At 43.6% G+C, this 19348-nt stretch overlaps 1 protein-coding gene across 6 annotated transcripts in view; it reads left to right on the top strand.

The window, feature by feature from the left end:
- The first annotated feature begins 7343 nt into the window (after nucleotides 1–7343).
- The window catches only part of LOC143671099 (claudin-34-like), a 107198-nt gene continuing 95193 nt past the window's right edge, over nucleotides 7344–19348 (top strand). For all 6 annotated transcript variants that reach the window (XR_013169485.1, XR_013169487.1, XR_013169483.1 and 3 more), the window contains exon 1: nucleotides 7344–7546. The gene's annotated coding sequence lies outside the window, so the exon portion shown is untranslated. The remainder of the gene's footprint in view (nucleotides 7547–19348) is intronic.

Genomic DNA, 19348 nt, shown 5'->3' on the forward strand with positions numbered 1-19348 from the left:
ACCTCTCAGAACCCCCAATGCCACCTGACCAAAGAGGATGTGAGATGGAGGGGAAAGCAGAGTGGAAAGAGTTATCCATTTTCTCTTTATTAGAGAAATTGTTTACAGAACCACCATGAGTAAAATACAGGATTGCCATATGCCGCACCCTATTATGAACAGCTTGCATTGGTGAGACACAGCCTTTTTAACCGATCACAATGAAAATATCTTTCTTTGGCAAATTCCGCCAAAGCATAGGGCCCAATGAGCACAGTGGCATGAGGGGCCCTGCTCAAGCATTCCCAGCTTCGTGGTTGAGCCATGAGCCACTGCCCATCAGCTTCTGGGCTCCACATGTCCCGGCTTTCAGATGATATGCGTGAGCCCTTCAGAAAATCCTTGCAGCAAGGACAAAGTCACCCTTTACTGCTTTACTGCACCTGCTTTCTGGCAGGGCATCGCTCTGCCCCTGGAATGATAATACCAAGATGAAAATTGCTGGGCCCTGCCTTCCTGGTGCTGACAAGTGTGCTCAAAGGACTGTGTGACCCATGGGAAAAGCACTGCAACGAGGGGCCAGCAGAGGCGCACAGAAGGGTCTCTTCTGCATTGTACACACTGTTGGGCCCATACTCTGTGTATGAAATGGCTGAATATAGTTGCTGGAAGCAAGGCTTTGGTTGCTTTCTCCTGTGTAGTTGAGGAAAAGAAATTTGCAATCCTGGTTTCACATGAAAAGATGTATCTCCTTTGTGACCCATGGGCAGTGGCCGCCGTTTGGGAAGTTCTTGCAGCAGCACTGCATCGAGGGGTGGGCTGGGTGCTGGGACGGCGGGGCACAGGGCCAAGGAGAGCCTTTCCCCAGCCATCCTCCAGGCTCGGCTTCCGCCTCCTCGTTGCTCCCAGGAGCCACACATCGCCTCACTCTCCTGCCTTTGGAATCGAGTTCCTGCCCTTGCGTATCGTCCCCCGTGTTTGCTTCTTTGCTTCCTGCCCTGATCTTGTCTTCCCTGACCAGCTTCTTGCCTGTTAGCAACCTGGTGAGCACTGACCTCTGAATATTCTTACAGTAAAAGGAGAAGCTGTCTTTGGATCTAAAGGCCAATCCCAATTCTACATTTATTGAGTAACGGTGACTCTGTAGGCTCAGGCTCTCCTGTCAACAAGAAGCAATCCCCGGCCCCACCCTTGAGGGGGCAGGTGAGACCATCGGAGAGAGGAGCTCGTGGAGGTGAGAAGGAAACGCACACGTTCCCCGTCAGCCCCGCCTTCGCCAAGGACCACTGCAGCAGCTGCTCTGCAGATGGGAAATAGCTAGATTCTAGAGGGACTGGCCTGCCCCCTCTTCCAGCTCTTCTCATGTTTTCTTTACATATTTTTATTGACAAGTCTTCACACACATACAGCCCATACATGGTGTACAATCAGTGGTTCACAATATCACATAGTTGTGTGTTCATCACCATGATCGTTTTTACATTTGCATCATTCCAGAAAAAGAAATGGAAAGAAAAACGAAAAAACTCATACCTCCCATACCCCTTACTTCTCGCTCTCATTGACCACTAGTATTTCCATCTACCCAATTTATTTTACCCCTTATCCCCCATATTATTTGTTTATTTTCTATCCATATTATTTTTACTCATCTGAGCATACCCTGGATAAAAGGATCATTAAAGTTGACACAATCACACAGCCACATTGTATAGGCTATAGTGCTATACAATCATTTTCAAGAATCAAGGCTTCTGGAACATAGTTTCAAGTACTTCCCTCTAGCCACTCCACTACACCATAAACTAAAAAGGAATATCTATATAATGCATACGAATAACTTCCAGGATAACCTCTCGATTCTGTTTGAAGTCTCTCAGCCACTGAAAGATTTCATCTCATTTCTCTCTTCCCCCTTTTGGTCAAGAAGGCTTTCTCAATTCCATGTTGCCAGGTCCCGGCTCTTCCCAGGAGTTCTGTCCCACATTGCCAGGGATATTTACACCCCTGGGAGTCATGTCCTATGTAGGGGGGAGGGCAGTGAGTTCTCATGACTCTTTGGCATAATTATAAGTGGGCTTAGCCTATCCTTTGCAGGAATAAGTTTCAAGACCGAAGGCTTGTCCTATTGATTTGCTTGTCTTCACTGCTTTTCTCCCCAGCCCCCCAAGGGGACTTTGCAAATACTTCTTTATTCACTGCCCAAATTACTCTGGATATTCAGGGGATCACACTAACCTGGGCAAACCGACAAAGTCTCATGCCCTATTCCAGGTTCCATGTACTTACGGTGTTCAGCTAAACGGAACATACAAGTTAAATTAGGTAATGCGCACATAAAATATAAATTTTGCACCATATAAACCTCTCTCCCTTTGGTCTCACATAGAAGCTGAAGTTTTAAAATATGGATGATATCATCCCTTACCCTGTATTCTGCTCTACCTTAGTCTCCAGATCAGCTTCCTTCATATCTCTAATTGAAGTCTCATCCCTTTTTCAACTTTTTAAACAGTTTATATATGGGGTACTGCTGACTTTCATAGCTTCAGAGCTCTAACTCTGAGTCTCAGGGGTCACATAAATACCCAAAGATTCTGGGAATGACCATGTTATATACAAACAGCTCAGTTCTCAGAATTCAGAAATAAGTTACAACTCCTGAATAGATGTGACTGCTGTTAAAATTTCACAATTGAGGGGCAGGCCATGGTGGCTCAGCAGGCAAAAATGCTCGCCTGCCATGCCAGAGGACCCGGGTTCAATTCCCGGTGCCTGCCCCTGTAAAAAAAAAAGTTTACAATCGAGGACCCTTCACAGTAGGCCCCAACTGATAACCTGTGCTCTCCACTTCAATTCTCTGAGCTTGTATATTGTAGTTAGTCCATGTGAGTGAGGCATGATAATATTTGTCTTTTTGTTTCTGACATTTCGTTCAACATACAGTCCTTCAGGCTCATTCACCTAGCTGCATGCCTCACAACTTCTCTTATGTTAATAGAATTTTACTACTGAAGTCTTGTGTATTCTACTGTTTAGGCAATTCCTAGATACTTTGTAGTTTTTGTAGCCATTATGATGCTATTTTATTTTATAACTTCTGTGATTAATGGTGATGCAAAGATGGTGAGTTTTTACTCCCAGTAGAGCCAGAAATAAAATACACAAGAAGGAAGAATCCAGAAGGCCAAGGTACAAATGGAAGAAGACTGATTGTCCAAAATAAAATGATCACGAGATGCTGTAGTGTCACTCATCAGACTGGGGGCTTGTGGGCAGGGGCAGAATTTGGATTTTTTTTTTTTTGGAAAATAACATTGAAAAATGCACCTATCATAAGTGTACCACTCAACAGATTTCAAGAAACTGAAAATACCTGTGTCAGAGGTGCCCAGGTAGCTCGGTGGTAGAATCCTCGCCTGCCATGCAGGAGACAGGGGTTCAATTCCCAGTCCATGGAACTCCCAACCCCTCACCCTGCAAATAAAAAACATTGTGAACAAAATTCCCTATGATATACACCCCCCCCCCCAAAAAAAGATGGTGTTTTTTGTGATAGGTCTTTTACTTGGCATTCTTGCTGAAATTATACTAGTTCTAATAATTTGTTAATTCTGTTGGTTTAACCGAATAGCTTATTGTAGCTTCCACAAATGATGACTGATTGATCCCTGCATCTCATTTATTTTTCTTTCCTTAGAGCATTGTCTGGGAAATTTAGTGCCATCTAGCTGTGATGATGTTCCAAGTCTTAAAGGGAATGTGTCCAAGCATAATTTTTTCCCATAGGATCTTCTTTTTATATATCACTGTACTGGGTAGCTTCCATTGGTCTGTCCAATGCCATTCTCCACCCGTTGTCACCTGGACCTGCATCCTGAGAGTCTCATCGGTGTGGCACCAACCTATCAATGGGTTCCTTTGCCCTCTGGCTTCCAACTGGGTTCCGCCAATGAGGAGCATGGACAAGCGATGAGAGAAAGGGAGAACAGTCGCGCTTTCTTGGAACCAAGAGGGTGCAAGGCTGTTTATTATGTAGATTTCCACTTGTTCCCCCTCCTTGCACTACAGCTCCGGCAAACAGCCCCCTGTCCCCAAGTTGAGTCCTTCTGATTCAACCTTTTTAGAGCCTGACCTCCCTTCTTCTGCCTAAGCAGGGGACTGTGACATTGTGACCATGCATGACTTGGTAAATTATCTGCCGTGCCTTCGAGGGCGGATACCTCCTTTGCACCTTCCCTGTAATTTGAGTGGCCTTTGCAGAAAGACTGGAGAAAATTTCATATGTCTGTGTTGATTTTTCCATTTTAAAAAGCAGCCAATATTGCCCCACCCCAATCAAGTTGGTGGAGGGAGACTCTTCAGGGCTCTGGCCCCTGGAGAAGCTCTGAACCACCACCAGGAAAAGGCAGGAACATCTTTCTCAAAGCTCCAGAAACCAGCTAAAAGACTGCAGCAGCCGGGCGAGTGCTGAATCAAAACAGAGGCCACATAAAAGCTGCAGGATCTTGTAACTATAATGGCATAGGTAAATATAAATGTCAGTACTATTGTATTTTTGGTTTGTAACTCCACTCATTACTTCCTACAGGATCTAAAAGGCAAATGCATAAAACGTAATGATAACTCAGTAGTTTTGGACTCATGGTCTATAAACATGTAATTAGGGACAGAACTATATAAAACTGGGGGAACAGAGGGATATGGGAACATAATTTATGTATGTTATTGTAGTAAAGTAGGTATCAAAGCAAACGAGATTGTTACAGATTTAGGATGTTAAATTTAAGCCCCATGGTAGTCACAAAAAATCAGAGAATATGCGAACTCATAGACACAGAAAGTAGAGTGCAGGATTCAAGGGTTGGGTGGGGGTGAGTTAATGCAAAATGAGTGTAGGGTTTCTGTATGGGGTGAAGGGAAAGTCCTAGTAATGGAAAGTGTTGAGGCTCCTGCAACGGATCCCAACCAGTGGTGTGCTTGGGAGGTGGGGGCAGGGAGGTTTATGTTGTATATACATGTTCACAATTTGAAAAAGAGAGAAAGAGAGAGAGAGTAATATGGCCAAGGCAGCAAAATGATGGTGGATCTGGGAATCTGGGTGTGGGGATAAGGGAATGTTGGAGTTCTCCCTATGCAATTTGTATTATTTTTGCAAGTTTGAAATTACTTCAAAACAAAAAGTTTAGAACAGTAGCCAGTACTAAATGCAGAAAAAGAGAATCTCATTGTAGGACAATGAAGAGCAAATAAAATCTCTGAATCCCACATCCAGACATAAGCATAAGCCTTCGTTTCCGCTTGCTGCTATGACAAATGATCACAAACTGAGTAGCTTAAGCCAGCATACATGAATTATCTTATTGCACTGGAGGTGCAGAGCCCAGAAGCAGTCTCATTGGGCTAAAATCGAGGGGTTGGCAGGGCCTTTCTGGAAGCTCTGGGGAAAATCCATTTCCTCACCCTTTCCAGCTTCTAGAGCTGTCCCTTCTGCCATGGAAGGTATCAGCTTCACACCTTCTCACCGTCCCTCCCTCCCTCCCTCCTTCCTCCCGCCTTACCTTCTCTCCATTTCTCCCTTTTCCTTTTTTTAAAGAAACAGGATTATATCTAACATAGTTTTAAAATCTGCCTTTTAATAAGCAACTTGGAGAACTTAAAAAAAATTATTTCTTCAACATAATACTGAATTGCTGTGAAATATCCCATTATAGAGATATAAAGTGGTTTAACAAATATATTCTCCAAATGGGATTTTTACTTTCTATTTGTCCCAGTTGTAAACTCAGATACAAAGTTCATTGGCTGTGGGCAGTGCCACAGTGGTCCAGTGGCAGAATTCTCGCCTGCCATGCTAGAGACCCAGGTTCGATTCCCAGTACCTGCCCATGTAAAAAAAAAAAAAAAGAGGTTCATTGACTGTGTTTTCCGTTCACATCCCTATGCATATGTCTGCATTTGCTTGGGATAAGCTCCTTGTCATGGAAACACTGTGAACAAAGGCTTCAGTGGAATTTTGACTTCTAGGTAATGCTTAGCTGTAAGAGCTGACTACTTGCCATCATCTGCCTTTCGGGCAGCCTCGTTTATGTAGCAGCCCCACTGAAGCTATTGGCATGCTTGACCCTGCCTTCCACTTGTCTCCCCACCTGCAGCCTGTTCCAACAAACCTGGTGCCCACGCCTCAGCTCGGAGGAGGTCATTCCCGAGGAGTGAAGAGCATGTGTCCCAGTGTGTGGTCAGTGATCCTTCACAGGTGAAGCTCACCCGGGCTCTGCACATCTGCTAGCATCTGCATTTGACACAGGCACTGCTTCCCTCCGCCATTATTTATTTATTTTAACCTATATTTTTTACTCATCCTTCCATACCGTAAATAAAAGAAGCATCAGAACAAGTTTTTCACAATCGCACAGTCACACTGCGAAAGCTATGCAATCATCTTCAAGAAACATGGCTACTGGAACACAGCTCTACCATTTCAGGCACTTCTCTCTAGCTTCTCTAATACACCTTACACTAAAAAGGGGATATCTATACAATGCGTAAGAATAACCTCCAGGATAACCTCTCGATTCTGTTTGAAATCTCTCAGCCACTGACACTTTATTTTGTCTCATTTCTCTCATCCCCCTTTTGGTTGAGAAGGTTTTCTCAACCAGTCCCAGCTCATTCTACGACTTCTGTCCCAGGTTGCCAGGGAGGTTTACACCCCTGGGAGTCATGTCCCACGTAGAAAGGGGAAAGGCAGTGAGTTTACTTGTCATGTTGGCTGAGAGAGAGAGAGGCCACATCTGAGCAACAAAAGAGGTTCTCTGGGGGTGACTCTTAGGCCTAATTTTAAGTAGATTTGACCTATCCTCTGTGGGGTTAAGTTTCATATGAACAAACCCCAAGACTGGGGACTCAGCCTCTAGCTTTGGTTGTCCACACTGCTTGTAAGGATATCAACAATTCAACTTGGGGAAGTTGAGTTTTCCCCCTTTCTTGCCATTCCCCCAAGGAGACTTGGCAAATACTTTTTTATTCACTATTCAAATCACTCTGGGATTTATCGGGGCATCACTCTGGACAAACCTACAAAACCTCAAGGCACTCTTTTTAAAAAAAGCCATTCCCTCATCATGATATGGCTTAGATATCAATTTGGTGGGACATGTGAGAGTGATTAGGAGACAACTTTGAATTGGTCCGAGAGACCTTGAAAGGGGATTCTGAGGATCCATTACCAGACATCCCCACCCACCCCCAAAGAGCTGACGGAGAGTCAGTGAGGACACAGGATGAAGAAAAGGACCCACAGGCAGTGCCCAGGCCACCAAGGCCTGGGTGTGGCCATGGGCGTTGGATCCTAGCAACCGAGAATGTGGAAGGCGAGGACAGAGGGTGGCGGAATCACAAGGGAAAGCTGGGAAGAGGCAAGAGCTCGCAGCTGCGTCAGTGAAGGAGCCGGTGGAGAGGATCGCAGCGACGCATCTGAGAGCGGTTGCGGCCCTGTGGCCCCCGCTGGCCCAGTGAGCTAGCCGTTGTCCCCGCGGACACCTACTCCCGCAGAGACCGCACACAGGTTGGTGGGGGTGCCGTCTCCTCCAGCCTGGGGACAGTCTCATGCCTGGATTACATTGTGATTCTTTAGAGGCGTGGGTGTTTGTTTCACTCTCCCTCTCGATGAATCACTGGCCGTAACTTCTTTACTATTTTGGGGCCCCTTTCCTGGCTCTGTCCTGACAGGGTTTCAGATAAACTTTCATAAATGCTCCTCATCTGTAATGCCTGAAGCAGGAAGGAGGACCTAATCCACTTTCTGTCTCTATGGCTTTGCCTCTTCTGGACACTTCACATAAAGGGAATGCTACAAATTGTGGTTTTTGCGTGTGGCCTGTCTGACTTAGATCATGTTTTCAAGGGTCATCCATCTTGTAGCGTGTCTCAGTTCACTCAGGGCAGAATAAGAAGCCCCGTTTTATTTAACCATTCTGTTGCCTGGACAGGGTTGTTTCCACTCTTTGGCTACTATGAATGATGAGCACTCATGTACAAGGTTTTGTGTGGAGACATGTTTTCAATTTTCTCCGCAGACTCAGGGCCATGTGGTAACTCTCTGTTTCAGTTTTTCAGGAACTGCTGGACTCTTTTCCAAGGTGGCCGCACCATTTTACAGTCCTGCCAAGAGCCTAGGAGGATTCCAGTTTTCCCGTATTCTTGCCAACACTTGTTATTATCTGTCTTTTTTTTTTATTAATTAACGGAAAAAAGAAAGAAAGAAATTAACCCAACATTTAGAAATCATACCATTCTACATATGCAATCAGTAATTCTTAACATCATCACATAGATGCATGATCATCGTTTCTTAGTACATTTGCATCGGTTTAGAAGAACTAGCAACACAACAGAAAAAGATATAGAATGTTAATATAGAGAAAAAAATAAAAGTAATAATAATAGTAAAAACAAACAAACAAAAAAACAAAAAAAACCCAGACAGACAAACACAAACAAAAAACAAAACAACAACAACAACAAAAAAAAACCTATAGCTCAGATGCAGCCTCATTCAGTGTTTTAACATGATTACTTTACAATTAGGTATTATTGTGTTGTCCATTTTAGAGTTTTTGTATCTAGTCCTGCTGCACAGTCTGTATCCCTTCAGCTCCAATTACCCATTATCTTACCCTGTTTCTAACTCCTGCTGGACTCAGTTACCAATGACATATTCCAAGTTTATTCTCAAATGTCGGTTCACATCAGTGGGACCATACAGTATTTGTCCTTTAGTTTTTGGCTAGACTCACTCAGCATAATGTTCTCTAGGTCCATCCATGTTATTACATGCTTCATAAGTTTATCCTGTCTTAAAGCTGCATAATATTCCATCGTATGTATATACCACAGTTTATTTAGCAATTCTTCTGTTGATGGACATTTTGGCTGTTTCCATCTCTTTGCAATTGTAAATAACGCTGCTATAAACATTGGTGTGCAAATGTCCGTTTGTGTCTTTGCCCTTAAGTCCTTTGAGTAGATTCCCAGCAATGGTATTGCTGGGTCGTATGGCAATTCTATATTCAGCTTTTTGAAGAACCGCCAAACTGCCTTCCACAGTGGTTGCACCATTTGACAATCCCACCAACAGTGGATAAGTGTGCCTCTTTCTCCGCATCCTCTCCAGCACTTGTCATTTTCTGTTTCGTTGATACTGGCCATTCTGGTGGGTGTGAGATGATATCTCATTGTGGTTTTGATTTGCATTTCTCTAATGGCCAGGGACATTGAGCATCTCTTCATGTGCCTTTTGGCCATTTGTATTTCCTCTTCTGATAGGTGTCTGTTCAAGTCTTTTTCCCATTTTGTAATTGGGTTGGCTGTCTTTTTGTTGTTGAGTTGAACAATCTCTTTATAAATTCTGGATACTAGACCTTTATCTGATATGTCATTTCCAAATATTGTCTCCCATTGCGTAGGCTGTCTTTCTACTTTCTTGATGAAGTTCTTTGATGCACAAAAGTGTTTAATTTTGAGGAGCTCCCATTTATTTATTTCCTTCTTCAGTGTTCTTGCTTTAGGTTTAAGGTCCATAAAACCGCCTCCAATTGTAAGTTTCATAAGATATCTCCCAACATTTTCCTCTAACTGTTTTATGGTCTTAGACCTAATGTTTAGATCTTTGATCCATTTTGAGTTAACTTTTGTATAGAGTGTGAGATATGGGTCCTGTTTCATTCTTTTGCATATGGATATCCAGTTCTCTAGGCACCATTTATTGAAGAGACTGTTCTGGCCCAGGTGAGTTGGCTTGACTGCCTTATCAAAGATCAAATGCCCATAGATGAGAGGGTCTATATCTGAGCACTCTATTCAATTCCATTGGTCTATATATCTATCTTTATGCCAATACCATGCTGTTTTGACCACTGTGGCTTCATAATATGCCTTAAAGTCAGGCAGCATGAGACCTCCAGCTTCGTTTTTTTTCCTCAAGATCTTTTTAGCAAATCGGAGCATCCTGCCCTTCCAGATAAATTTGCTTATTGGTTTTCCTATTTCTGAAAAATAAGTTGTTGGGATTTTGATTGGTATTGCATTGAATCTGTAAATCAATTTAGGTAGAATTGACATCTTAACTATATTTAGTCTTCCAATCCATGAATACAGTATGCCCTTCCATCTATTTAGGTCTTCTGTGATTTCTTTTAACAGTTTTTTGTAGTTTTCTTTATATAGGTTTTTTGTCTCTTTAGTTAAATTTATTCCTAGGTATTTTATTCTTTTAGTTACAATTGTAAATGGGATTCGTTTCTTGATTTCCCCCTCAGCTTGTTCATTACTAGTGTATAGAAATGCTACAGATTTTTGAATGTTGATCTCGTAACCTGCTACTTTGCTGTACTCATTTATTAGCTCTAGTAGCTTTGTTGTGGATTTTTCCGGGTTTTCGACGTATAGTATCATATCGTCTGCAAACAGTGATAGTTTTACTTCTTCCTTTCCAATTTTGATGCCTCGTATTTCTTTTTCTTGTCTAATTGCTGTGGGTAGAACTTCCAGCACAATGTTAAATAATAGTGGTGATAGTGGACATCCTTGTCTTGTTCCTGATCTTAGGGGGAAAGTTTTCAATTTTTCCCCATTGAGGATGATATTAGCTGTGCGTTTTTCATATATGCCCTCTATCATTTTAAGGAAGTTCCTTGTATTCCTATCTTTTGAAGTGTTTTTAACAGGAAAGGATGTTGAATCTTGTCAAATGCCTTCTCTGCATCAATTGAGATGATCATGTGATGTTTCTGCTTTGATTTGTTGATGTGGTGTATTACATTAATTGATTTTCTTATGTTGAACCATCCTTGCATACCTGGGATGAATCCTACTTGGTCATGATGTATAATTCTTTTAATGTGTTGTTGGATACGATTTGCTAGAATTTTATTGAGGATTTTTGCATCTATATTCATTAGAGAGATTGGTCTATAATTTTCTTTTTTTGTAATATCTTTGCCTGGCTTTGGTATGAGGGTGATGTTGGCTTCATAGAATGAATTAGGTAGTTTTCCCTCCATTTCAATTTTTTTGAAGAGTTTGAGGAGAGTTGGTACTAATTCTTTCTGGAATGTTTGGTAGAATTCACATGTGAAGCCGTCTGGTCCTGGACTTTTCTTTTTAGGAAGCTTTTGGATGACTAATTCAATTTCTTTACTTGTGATTGGTTTGTTGAGGTCATCTATTTCTTCTTGAGTCAAAGTTGGTTGTTCATGTCTTTCCAGGAACCCGTCCATTTCATCTAAATTGTTGTATTTATTAGCGTAAAGTTGTTCATAGTATCCTGTTATTACCTCCTTTATTTCTGTGAGGTCAGTAGTTATGTCTCCTCCTCCATTTCTGATCTTATTTATTTGCATCCTCTCTCTTCTTCTTTTTGTCAATCTTGATAAGGGCCCATCAATCTTATTGATTTTCTCATAGAACCAACTTCTGGTCTTATTGATTTTCTCTATTGTTTTCATGTTTTCAATTTCATTGATTTCTGCTCTGATCTTTGTTATTTCTTTCCTTTTGCTTGCTTTGGGATTAGTTTGCTGTTCTTTCTCCAGTTCTTCCAAGTGAACAGCTAATTCCTGCATTTTTGCCTTTTCTTGTTTTCTGATATAGGCATTTAGGGCAATAAATTTCCCTCTTCGCACTGCCTTTGCTGCGTCCCATAAGTTTTGATATGTTGTGTTTTCATTTTCATTTGCCTCGAGGTATTTACTAATTTCTCTTGCAATTTCTTCTTTGACCCACTCATTGTTTAAGAGTGTGTTGTTGAGCCTCCATGTATTTGTGAATTTTCTGGCACTCTGCCTATTATTGATTTCAACTTCATTCTTTATGATCCGAGAAAGTGTTGTGTATGATTTCAATCTTTTTAAATTTGTTAAGACTTGCTTTGTGACCCAGCATATGGTCTATCTTTGAGAATGATCCATGAGCACTTGAGAAAAAGGTGTATCCTGCTGTTGTGGGATGTAATGTCCTATAAATGTCTGTTAAGTCTAGCTCATTTATAGTAATATTCAGATTCTCTATTTCTTTATTGGTCCTCTGTCTAGATGTTCTGTCCCTTGATGAGAGTGGTGAATTGAAGTCTCCAACTATTATGGTATATGTGTCTATTTCCCTTTTCAGTGTTTGCAGTATATTCCTTACGTATTTTGGGGCATTCTTGTTCGGTGCATAAATATTTATGAGTGTTCTGTCTTCTTGTTGAATTGTTCCTTTTATTAGTAGATAGTGTCCTTCTTTGTCTCTTTTAACTGTTTTACATTTGAAGTCTAATTTGTTGGATATTAGTATAGCACTCCTGCTCTTTTCTGGTTGTTATTTGCATGAAATATCTTTTCCCAACCTTTCACTTTCAACCTATATTTATCTTTGGGTCTAAGATGTGTTTCCTGTACACAGCATATAGAAGGATCCTGTTTTTTAATCCATTCTGCCAGTCTATGTCTTTTGATTGGGGAATTCAGTCCATTAACTTTTAGTGTTATTACTGTTTGGATAATATTTTCCTCTAACATTTTGCCTTTTGTATTATTTATATCATATCTGACTTTCCTTCTTTCTACACTCTTCTCCATGTCTCTCTCTTCTGTCTTTTTGTATCTGACTCTAGTGCTCCCTTTAGTATTTCTTGCAGACCTGGTCTCTTGGTCACAAATTCTCTCAGTGACTTTTTGCCTGAGAATGTTTTAATTTCTCCCTCATTTTTGAAGGGCAATTTTGCTGGATATAGGAGTCTTGGTTGGCAGTTTTTCTCTTTTAGTAAATTAAATATATCATCCCACTGTCTTCTAGCCTCCATGGTTTTTGCTGAGAAATCTACACATAGTATTATTGGGTTTCCCTTGTATGTGATGGATTGTTTTTCTCTTGCTGCTTTCAAGATCCTCTCTTTCTCTTTGACCTCTGACATTCTAACTAGTAAGTGTCTTGGAGAACGCCTATTTGGGTCTAATCTCTTTGGGGTGCGCTGCACTTCTTGGATCTGTAATTTTAGGTCTTTCATAAGAGTTGGGAAATTTTCAGTGATAATTTCTTCCATTAGGTTTTCTCCTCCTTTTCCCTTCTCTTCTCTTTCTGGGACACCCACAACACATATATTTGTGCGGTTCATATTGTCCTTGAGTTCCCTGATACCCTGTTCAAATTTTTTCATTCTTTCCCAGATAGTTTCTGTTTCTTTTTGGAATTCAGACGTTCCATCCTCCAAATCACTAATTCTATCTTCTGTCTTTTTAAATCTATCATTGTAGGTATCCATTGTTTTTTCCATCTTTTCTACTTTATTCTTCATTTCCATAAGTTCTGTGATTTGTTTTTTCAGTTTTTCTATTTCTTCTTTTTGTTCAGCCCATGTCTTCTTCATGTCCTCCCTCAATTTATCGATTTCGTTTTTGAAGAGGTTTTCCATTTCTGTTCATATATTCAGCATTAGTTGTCTCAGCTCCTGTATCTCATTTGAACTATTGGTTTGTTCCTTTGACTGGGCCATATTTTCAATTTTTTGAACGTAATCCGTTATCTTCTGCTGGCGTCTGGGCATTTAGTCAGATTTCACTGGGTGCTGGACCCAACAATTTGGAAGATTTTTCTGTGAAATCTCTGGGTTCTGTTTTTCTTATCCTGCCCAGTAGGTGGTGCTCGTGGCGCACATTTGTCTGCGGGTCCCACCAGTAAAAGGTGCTGTGGGTCCTTTAAGTTTGGAAAACTCTCGCCGTCGGGGAGGTTCACCAGCTGAAGCGGCTTGGAAGAGTGTCAGCCGGCCCAGGGTCCGAACGCGGGGAGGGTCGCCGGCCGCCGCAGCCCGGGAGAGCGCCCGTCCGAATTTCCTAGTCGGCCCCGGGCACCAAGCGTGGTGGGAGGGTGCCAGCCGCCACGGCCCGCCCGGGAGAGTGCACCGTTCCTGGGGAGTCACATGCTTGGAAGGGCCCCCTCCCCCCGTCACTGTTCTCTGTGGCCTTGGGATTTCCGATCCAATTCTCTCAGTTGGTCCGGGGGGCTGCACGTGTGTGGGCGCCAGCCGCCGTGGCTTGAGGGGACCGCCTGTCCAATTCTCCCAGCCAGCCCGGGAAGGGGGAAGGGAGGAACTCCGGCCGCTTGCCATCCCGCCCGGGGAAGCCCGTGCCCCTCGGCGATCTCACCGGAGCGGGTTCTCTCAGCCAGTCAGCCGTTCCAAGATGGGGTACGCTGTCTTTTTGATCTCTGTCGTGGCTCTGGGAGCTGTTCTGTATCGTTTCTACTCCCCTAGTAGCTGTTCTGGAGGAGGAACTAAGATCCACGCGTCTTACTAAGCCGCCATCTTCTCTGGAAGTCCCTTATCTGTCTTTTTAATATTAGAACACTGTATGTCTTGAACCACTGGGTACTCCCAGAGGCAAGGAATCTTGGGGACAGGAGATACTTGAGGATTTGGCTTAATTGTTGTTTTCTGGCTTTTTTTTTTTTTTTGTCCTGGGATAGTTTAAAACACAAATTTCCTAATCATATCCTGACTCATAACGTAAAAGACCCAATGATTTGGCTCCCTTGAATTCAGCAAGCCTTATAAACTCTGAAATGCCTTTTCTAAGAGGGGGAGTGTGTCTCGTGGCAGGGGTCACCATTGTGGTGGTCAGAAAATGGACCAGGGCCTCCAAAGGGAAAGCAGGGCAAGGAAACACCAACCACCTCACCTTAAGAAATTAATAGTGAGGCTGCTTCAAGATGACAGTACAATGGTGACACGGTGCCAATATCACAAAATGAAGGAGAGAATTTGTGAATATTCTACATGGGATGAGATGGCCTGACTGGAAATTTAATCTGTTTGTGAAGGTTGCTGGCCAGACCACATTTTGTACGATTCTATTTCTATGAAATGGCCGTGACAGACAAATCCATGGAGACAAGGAGTGGATTAGGGGTTGCCTAGGGCTGGGGGGAAGGGGGGATGGGCAGTGTGTGCTGACGGGCATGGAGTTTCTCTTTAGGTAAGGAAACCACTTCTGGAAGTACATACTGGTGATGGTTGCACAATTTTTTGAGTATACTAAAACTCCCTGAACTGTACACTTAAAAGAGCAAATTTCATGGTATGTGAATTACGTCTCAATAAAACTATCAAAAAAAAAAAAAAGATTTGCAGTGAGGGCTAAAGAGTGCCTGGAAAGTTAGGAGGTGCATTCCTAGAAGCCACCCCAGAAAACCAGCCCCGTTCCTTTACAATTCTCTTGTAAGTGGCCCATACTTTTGACAACCTATATAAGTGGACAGTCCACTCAGCTCCCATGTCACAATGGCTGTTTATAGCATTATTCCAAAGCTTTTGTAAAAGGCTTTAAAGTGCCCCATGAATGCTTATGTAGTTTTAAAATGGTCCATAGTGAACCATATGACTTCAATGACATGAAACCTCTAGCAGCAAGGAGAATCCAGACATATCCTACGAGTCCCGGTGGTCTTGTTGGGTGATGAGCTGGAAGAGGCACATAGGATGGTGGCTGCCGGTGAAGGAAGCCAAGATGCATTCCTGGACAAAAGTGATCCTGGTGAGACGGCTGGAAGTAGGGCTTCACAGGAGCCAACAACAAATGCATCCTTTTCTCCTCATTTACTCCTCACGGCGCCCCATAACCTTTCCATGGGAGAGGGAGAGCCTTGGGCATCCACAGGACCCTGTGGTGTGAGTTAGAAAGGCTCTAGGGGTCTACAAGAAAGCTCTGGTGTCAACCTGTCATCAGCACCCATGTGGGTCTCTCCCCTGCTACAGGTTCATCCAGGGCTTGGAGAAAGTTCTGGAGGGGCCCGGATCTGGCATGTGGGTTTGGCGCGCTCCCTAAAGCCTGCTAACATTGTACTAAGTGGGATAATGTTCGTCCCAGCTGGGGAGAGTCTGTAAATGAATGGATGCTGTGCTGCTTTGAAACGATTAGGCACCCTTTAAGCCATGTTTTAATCCTGACCTTTAATCCCTATTCAGTACTGTAGATTGGAAATTTAATTAGATGATCTCCACGGAGATGTGCCTCACCCAATTGTGGGTATTAACCTTGACTAGATGAAGATGTGACTGCACTCATTCCAGGTGGGTCTTGATTACTTTACTGGAATCCTTTAAAAGAGGAAACATTTTGGAGAGTCCCTTTTAGAGTTAAGAGAGAGCTATGGGAGACCCATGAGAGCCCACACAGTCAGAGACCTGTGGAGATGAAGAAGGAAAACGCCCCTGGGAGAGTTTCATGAAGCAAGAAGCCTGGAGAGAAAGCTAGCAGATGTCGCCATGTTTGCCATGTGCCTTTCCAGCTGAGAGAGAAACCCAAACTTCATCGGCCTTTCTTGAGTGAAGGTAACCTCTTGTTGGTGCCTTAATTCGGACATTTTTATAGACTTGCTTTAGTTTGGGACATTTTCAAGGTCATAGAGCTATAAACTAGCAATTTATTAAATTCCCCCTTTTAAAAAGCCGTTCCATTTCTGGTGTATTGCATTCTGGCAGCTAGCAAACTAAAATAGATGCCTATGAACAAAAGGGGACAAAGGCCATGATAACCAGTTTGTGCCAGATGCACACTCCCCATGGCACGCATAATCCACAATGCATCCATCCGTTCTCCCGGGGAGGAAGTATTGGGACCCATTTTTTGCTCATTACAGGTGGTGCTGTTCTTGGTACCCTTTTTTTTTTTTTTCCTACCATTTTCAGAATCAATTTCTAATTCACATACAAAATTAATGTCTAACTTAGTCCTGGTTCTGTGAGTTTTGATCAATGTGTACATTTGTGTTACCATCACCACAACCTAGACAGTATTTCCGTGGCCCCCTCTGCAGCCAACCTCTTCCTTCCCCAGGCAGCCTCTGATCTCTTTGCCATCCAAAGGCATCTCTGTGCCTTTTCCAGAATAGGGTATAAATAGAACCACACTCCAACTTGGACTCTGAAGGCTGGCTATGGCCACAGGTGGTTTTTCTGGAAGTCCTCGGTGGCCGTGTGGCATATGAATCTTCTGGAGGGGCATCATTCTCCCCCTTGGCTTCTTCTTGACCCCACTGTTGCATGTTGGGGGACGTTTGCAGCTGAAGTTATTGAGAGGGTTTGGGTTCTGCAGAAAGTCGTTTGGGGGACAACCCCGCAGAGGGGCTTCTAACCTTTCTCTGTGTGTGAGGAGTCCCCTCAAGATGTGGTGGTGGGTCACGCCAGATGCCTAATGGATGTCCCCAAACCAGCCGAGATAAGGCCACATGTGTACCACAAGGTGAGCTGTGAGGGGGTGGGGGACAGGAGGTGCACCTGCAGCTGGGAAGGGAGGAGGAATGAAATTGCCAAGACCTCTTAAGGCTGGGAAAGTTAAAAGAGGACAGGGGAGGCTCATGCAGGCACCTCGGGTAAGAAGTACAGCCAGTTGGCAATGCTAGAATTAAAACTCAACCCGTAAAGAAGAGACCTTTGCTAGCCTTCGGTGTGTTGGGCTTTTCAGGCTACGAATCCTGCTGGAGGGACTTCTCTGTACCCGGCTCTTAGCCAGGGGCCGGGCTCCTGGCTCTGGGGGCACTTCCTTTCTGTCTATCTCCATGCCTCTGTCCCTCGAGCTCCTTTAGGGAAAGGACTTGAGTCCTCTAACATTTTCATCTGCTGACTGCCTTCATTTCCTTACCTTCTGTGTGCACTAGGGCTGCCGTGAGGAAGTTGTGACAAGCAAAGAAAAAGCCGCCAGGAGCTGCTGGGGGCCCCCGCAGTGGTGTGCGGCTCAGGGAAGACCCACCCTCCACCTTGCCAGTGCAGGCTGCCCCCACGCCTACTTCCAGGGTGCCTATGCACAAGTGACTTGACATCTCTGTCCCCTCACAAAACGGGCACCAGAATACTGTCCACTTGGAGGACTGTTGGGAGATGAAATACATAGCACACAGAACAGCATTTCCCAATGTGTGGTCTCGGGCACCTGGGAGGCACAAAGGCCCTTTCAGGGTCCACAGGTCCAAACTCTTCCTCCTAAAACCAACAGGTTGGGTGCATTTCCACCCCCATTCTCTCACGAGGGAGCCATGAAGTTTCCAGATGCTTGCAAGGGATTCCATATGAAAAGGGTCTGTGGTAGTTAGGTTCAGGTGTCAACTTGGCTGGGTGAAGGCACCTAGTCTTGTTGCTGTGGCCATGAGCCACTGGTACTTGAACCTCATCTGTTGCTGATTACATCTGCAGTCGGCTAGGAGGCATGTCTGCTGCAATGAGTGACGTTTGACTTAATTGGCTGGTGCTTAAATGAGAGAGCTCAATGTAGCACAGCCTAGCAGTTCAGCATACCTCATCTCAGCACTCACAGCTCAGCCCAGGCCTTTGGAGATGCAGGAATGAATCACCCCAGGGAACCCAGAGGCCTGGAGAGAAGGCCAGCAGAGATCACCCCTTGTCTTCCCGTGTAAGAAAGAACCTCGGTTGAAAGTTAGCTGCTTTTCCTCTGAAGAACTACATGCTAACTAAATAAATCCCTTTTATTAAAAGCCAATCCATCTCTGGTGTGTTGCATTCTGGCAGCTAGCAAACTAGAACAGGGTGCATGCACATGGGAGATGGTTACTTCTCATAAAGACATGAAAATGTTATTTATGTTAGCATGTAATAGATTTATTATGGATTTATTATTACATGACTATAATTTTTTAATTTCTCAAACTTAATTTCTATTATAATAAATATCAGTAGATACACTCCGCATGAATAAAAACTCTTTAGGGTCCTCAAGAATTTTTAAGAGTATAAACAGAGGGGAGCTTTTTGATCCCAGGAACGAAATGTTGAGTAGCTGAATTGGAACCATGCCTGGCCCATGGAAGTGGGGGAGCTGGGGGCGGGGAGGACTCGGTTGCTCCCCACTGGGGGCACAGCTTCTCCCTCTGCAGCCACTGCCCTGCCCACTCCTTCCCATGGGCACCAGCAGTTCTTTGGCCCAGCGCTGTGGAGACTCACCAGTTCGCTTACTCTCCTTCCTCAGAGCCACGAGCCAACCTGCCTTATTCACATTTCTCTAAATTAACTCACTGATTGTGTTTTAAGAGTAATTCATGTTCATGCTTCAGGTATGTATATGACACCCGAGACTCAGAGTTAGAGCTCTGAAAGTCAGTGGTACCCCATATAGCAGCGGTTAAAAAAGTTGAAAAAGGGATCAGACTTCAACTAGAGGTGTGAAGGAAGCTGATGTGGATAGGATGGGGGGTAGAGCAGAATACAGGGTAAAGGTGATACTGTCCATATTTTAAAAGTTCAACTTCTTAAAACTTCAACTTACCACCCTCCCTCTGTGTGAGGCATGATTCCCAGGGGTGTAAATCTCCCTGGCAGCATGGG

The sequence above is a fragment of the Tamandua tetradactyla genome, chromosome X, assembly GCF_023851605.1.
Source record: "Tamandua tetradactyla isolate mTamTet1 chromosome X, mTamTet1.pri, whole genome shotgun sequence".
Lineage (NCBI taxonomy): Eukaryota > Metazoa > Chordata > Mammalia > Pilosa > Myrmecophagidae > Tamandua > Tamandua tetradactyla.